This window comes from Monodelphis domestica, chromosome 1 (assembly GCF_027887165.1).
Source record: "Monodelphis domestica isolate mMonDom1 chromosome 1, mMonDom1.pri, whole genome shotgun sequence".
Lineage (NCBI taxonomy): Eukaryota > Metazoa > Chordata > Mammalia > Didelphimorphia > Didelphidae > Monodelphis > Monodelphis domestica.
The window spans coordinates 64,261,746-64,267,745 of NC_077227.1; positions in this window are offsets into that span (position 1 = coordinate 64,261,746).

Genomic DNA, 6,000 nt, shown 5'->3' on the forward strand with positions numbered 1-6,000 from the left:
ACTTTTAAAGGTTTCTGAGGATTACATTACTGATTCTCCTAATCCACTGCCTCCTCAAGAGGATACTGAGATTGCTCAAGTCTAACTGAAATCTTCCTAGCAGCAATTAATTTACATCCAGCGTGGTGATAAGAAAGAGTGACTCAAGATTCTCTTTCAAAGATCTACTAAGTCTTCTCTCACCCATTATTCCCTTCCTAAAAATTTCAAACCTTTTCCCCCCTATCTGAAGCATATATGCTCTGGCTTCACTCTCTTGGGACCAGGTCTTCTACGTTATCCCTCAGGGTTTAAGGGTACTTTAATGGTTTTATCTATGCCTTCCAACTTTTTGTTCTCTGAAAATCTAATAAAGATATCACATATACTGGTTCATAAAAATGTGGACCAGTCTTCATTGGCAGAAACCATTGGAGATACAATTCCAAGTTGACACCATATATTAATGACTACCATTTGGGTCCAGACAATCAATTAGTGGGGAATCCATATAATTTCTCCATGTCTGTCCCATGCCTCTGCTTTGTTCATACAAATAACATGATAGATTATGTCAAATGGTTCCCTAAAACCAAGACATACTATGTCTCATCTAACAAATAATGTCAGATATTTTCAGTTGATGAACCTTTTTTAAAAATACAAGGTTATCCAATGAATAGAGTTTGGAAATGACCAAATAAAATAAAAAAATACAAAAAATTTTAAAAAATTAAAAAAAAGAGATAGTTCCTATGGCACAGGCCAAGTCCTTCCCCCAAACAACTGAAGACATTTCTGATTAGTAGTCACTGAGGAGGTAGACTCAGAGACCTCAGAAACCTCAACCCTTCAACCCTGTATCACTTCATTAAAGGAAGGGGAATCTCCTTGTTGAGACTCAGAAGACACCAACACATTCTGCCATATGGCCAGGTCAAAGTGGTTGCCAAATGCACTTCTGCACATTCTCTTAGAATCAATACAATTCCAAGGTAGAGAGCAGTAACAGCTAGGCAATGAGGTTTAAATAATTTGCCCAGGGTCAACCAACTAAGAAATGTCTGAGGCCACAAGACTTTCTGCCTCTAGGTCTGGCTTTCAATCCACTGATTCACTCAACTGCCTCCCTATTGCACTCCAGATATGAGTTCCCCAATCTTCCCAACATGGCAACTAGAACTCTAGATTTAACCTTCCAAGTTGGTGAAGTGGCTGTGGCCCTGTCTCTAAACCTATTATTTTTCCAAGATCCAAACAAAAGAAGGGTGATTAGGATCAGTTCTTCCAGAGAGCTTTAACTCTTCTGAAAGTATTTCACACACACAAATCTCAATTCAATGTTGATTTTCCACATTTTTAAGTGATCATTTCTGAACTTTTCATCCTAACTTCAACCATTATCAAGCTTGGCTGGACATTAAAAAAATGTCTTGATCATGAGTGTAATCATCATTGTCATGGAATCCTTTGGTAGTCAGAGTAATTCTAGAGATTGCCCAAGAGAAAATAATAGAATCGTACCATTAAAGTTGAAAAGGATCTTGAAATCTATAAAATCTACACACACACCCATTTTACATATACAGATGAAGAAACAGACACAGAGAGATTAAATGACTTGCCCAGAGTCAAACAGTCACTAAGTGTTTGAGATAGGGTTTGAAGCATCCTGGGGATGGTTCTCCCATCTGGAATACTGGTGTGGGGCCCAGATATCATTCTTGATCCCACCCAGCTCTAAGAGTCTGATTTTTCAAGAATGAATTTTTTGTCCAAAGCAACCACAGAAACCAGTATTGATCCTCTGCCCTCCACAGCAATCTATAGTTGGTTTTATTTCTATGCAAATGGAAGGTTTCCAATGCCATATACAGATCAGTTGCCATTCAGCTGCTCAGCAGTTATAGAAAGACTTGATCAATTGTCCTCCTGGATTTGCTAGAATAAGTCTGATACCAGTAGAGAGGAGAAAATGTAATAATAATAATAATAATAATAATAATAATAATAATAATTGACTTTAGTATTTTCTTTAGTATTTTGACTTTGCTTTTTTAATTCTTGCTCTTTTGCAAGAGTATTGCCTTCCAGTTGCCTGATTTTGATTCTGCCTATTCTTTAAAGACAGTTTTCCTTTTCAGTTTGTTCTGACCAATTTTTTGAGCTTCAAGCTGTTTATGCATTTGCATATTTTGGTCCCTCAGATTGCATAGTTCCTTTTGCATTGTTTCCCATTTTTCCTGCCAGAAGGCTTCCATCTTTTTGATAATTTCCAATTTAAATCTTCAAAAGCTTGTGGAGAATTTCCATTTCTTATGGAAGGTTTTAGAGTATTTGTTTGTGTTTCCTCTTCTATCTCCTCTGTATTTTGAATTTTTGCTATATAAAATGTGTCCAAAGTCACCCCCTTCTTCTTGCTTTCCTTTGTGTTTGGGGGCTGTTGCAGTTCTGCACTGTTTGTCATATCTATGGTTTTCCCTCCTCTTTCCAGTCAGAAATCTGAGTGAGGAGAGCTGGCTCTCAGTGTATGCTTCAGATTATTGAGGCTTTAGCCCCAGGCAAAATGTTCTCTGCAGCTGCCTTGTCTTTCCAGGGAAGACCAGGGTCTGTCCTCCCCTGCCTGCTGGTGTTTTGGGTGTTATTGCTTTCAGTTCTCTTCAGCTGCTTCTCCGCTGCCTTACTTCCACACTCTGAGCCTGGCACAGCACTGTCCACAAGGTACTCCAGTGCCTTTGCCTACCCCGAGGTTCCTGTCCTTTTGGGAGACCCTGCATTCTAGGGGGGCTGGGGTTCTAGCCTCCCTGAGCTCTGAGGGCCCCTGATGGGATTAGGTTCAACTGGGTTGGTTTTGATGTGCCCCAAGGCAAAAACCTCCGGTGAGACTCCAATGGAAGGACCCAGGCACGGGGCTACAGGCTCCCCCCCTTCCGTCTCTCTCAGTCTATTTCCCTGTCATCTGTGTTGGACACCTCAAGCCTTTCCCTGGTTGCTTTCAAGGTGCAACCTTCAGAACACCACCTTTGCCTTCCCTGAGGTTCCTGCTGCTGCTGGGGGCACAGTGCTCTGGGTTGGGGGGGAGGGGTTCTGGGACCTTCCTTCTGCCTTCCCTTAGACCCAAGTGTTCTAGGATTCCAGCTTTAGGGTGATGTACCTTTTGATTTGATTCCAGAAGGAGGGTTCCTCGGATCTGTCCTGTTATTACATTTGAATTTCAGTCCCCAGGAGCATTCAGTTTGTGATTGGGAAAGAAGGGTTTTCAGAGGTCTGAACTTTTGTTGCTTCTAAGCTGCCATCTTGACTGGAAGTCTCTATACTTTTTTTAAACCCTTACCTTTCATCTTAGAATCAATACTGTATGTTGTAAAAAATGTGCATCACCCCATATCCTAGAATGGAAGTGAAATCTTTCCTGGGGCATTTGCATCATAGACTTTAGCTGTCCTCTCCTGTTACCTCCAAGACTTTCAATATCTGCTTCATTTAAGACAAGCCATTTAATTCATAGGAGCCTCAGTTTCCTCATCTGTAAAGTAAATGTGTTGTTAAATGGTCTCTAAACTTTTCTCTACCTAGATATATATGATTCTATCCTTCCCTCATCAAAAAGTTAGTATGTAAACAAGATGGCATTAGAATCTAGTCTTTCTTGACATCCAGACCATCTCTATGTCCACTATGCCATACTACCTCAGGAACACTAATGTCCTCTTTAGTCCGTTGTCTATAGTTTTTGAGGTGAGGCTGGATACGATTGCTTAGAAGATTTCTTACTCCAAGATTTTAGGATTTGTCTCTGGGACTTTCTAGGGAGCTTTTACAGCTTCCTGAGGACACTGACTTCTCTCTGCTACAAGACTTCAACTCCTTCCTAAAAGAGGATGCTCCATTATCCTAAGCCCAAATAACTACCCTCAATTAGAAAACTGATTGCATTTACTTCTTTAATGTGGCAAGAATGAAAATGGATTACTTTTATTTCCCATTTGCTGTCTGTGGTTAAGCAAGCTATCAAAATATACTGTGGAAATAAACCACTGCTGTCTTTAGTGGAGATCACTTTGATTTCACCTGTTTTCTACTTCCATTTGTCTTCTTCCTACCCCAAACTCCTCTTCCACAAAACTCTCATTTCTGCTGTTCCTAATGTCCTAGTCAAATTAGGAGGGGACAGGGAATATCACCTCCTTAAGAAATGGCAGCAAAGAAGTCCAAATAATTCTAGAATCACAGGGCAGAAGGTACATTAGATGTCATCTGGTCTAAAACCCCTCACCACATTCTAGAGATGAATAAATTGAAGGAGTTTGGACACATAAATTCACAGGAAACAAAAATTGAAGACATCATGAGACTGTAGTAAAACCCATGGCCCTAAGTGCCTATATCCAAATTCCAAAATAATGGTAAATAAATAAAAAGAAGTAGAGGTTTTAAAGTAAAGGGGAAGATATGATCTCTTAGGTATCACTAAGACTAAATGAGATAAAAGCCATGTCTGTGAAATGGCTATAGATCTGTATTGAAAATAAATGGTGGAAAGAAAAGGGACTGAGGCAGAGGTAGCATTGTATATTAAGCAGGTATACTCCTGTTAAGAAATTCTATTACCAGAGCAGGGAAACATGAGAGAGAATATCTGGACAAAGGTCAAAATACAGAGAAACAGAAATTACTTTTGACCTTGATTTAGAATATGGAACACAGGGACAGAAATGGGAAAAAATGGGGAGTTTATGAAATAGATCACAAGTTGGGCAGAGAGGCATAATAGTGATGAAGAGCTTCAATTATCCAGAAATCTGCTAGAGTTCCCTCTCTGACAGAGCACCTAATCACTTTTTGACTTGCCTTAGTAATCATTTGTCCTTCAAGAGGTGGAGACAACAAGGGGAAATGATGACTTGGATTTGATTATCACTAATATGGAGTAATCAGTTGTTAAAGGGTGGAAATGATGGAAATCTGATGGAGAAAGAGATAATTCCACACTGGAATTTAAGATAAAGAAGAGTGATCAGACTTCTGGTCAAGATATTGCTTAGACAGAGCTAAAGTTCAGATCTCCAAAAAACCCTTCCTTACCAATCTCAAACTGTATGCTCCTAGGGCACCGAAATTCAAAACGAACAACAGGATAGACCCTGGGAACCCTCCTCCTGGACATGGATCAAAAGGTATGGCCCCCCAAAAGCCAGAACCCTAGATCACTCGGAACTAAGAGGTAGGCATGGTCCCAGGATGGTCCCAGGACCCATCCCCCCCAACCCAGAGCACTGAGTCCGAGGCAGCAGTGGGAACTTCAGAGCCAGCAAAAGTACCTCAGGGCCAGCTATTTTGAAGGCTGATTCCTAAAAACCACCTGACTCAGTCACAGGGGGTACCCAACACAGACAGCAGGGAAACAGAGAGAGATGGGATGAGCCTATAGGCCCCTGGATGGATCCTTCCATCTGAGTCTCACAGAAGGTCCCCGCGTTAGGGCATACTCAGTCCAAGGCAGCTGAAGTTAATCCTATCAGGAGCCCTCGGAGCTCCAGGAAGCCACTGTCCCTCCCCTTCAGCAGGGTCTTCTGGTCAGCAAAGGCACTGAAATAACTTGCGGAGAGTGCCAAGCCAGGCTCAGAGCGTGGAAGTAAGGCAACAGAGAAGCATTGGGAGGGAACTGAGGAGAGCAGTAACACGGAAACACCAGCAAATTCCTTTCTTCCCTGGGAAGACTGAACAGCTGTGGAGAACGGACAATTTGCCTGGGGCTAAAGCCTCTGAACACCAGACAGATATAAGAAGAGCTACTCCTCCCCACTCAGATAGAGATGGCAAACAGCACCGAAACACAAAAGCCTCAAAACAACAAGAAAAACAAGAAGAAGGGGGCAACTTTGGACACATTTTATGGAGCAAAAATAAAAAATACAGAGGAGATAGAAGAGGAAACACAAGCAAATGCTCTGAAACCTTCCAAAGGAAATGGAAATTCTCCACAAACACTTGAAGAATTTGAATCAGAAATGATCAAAA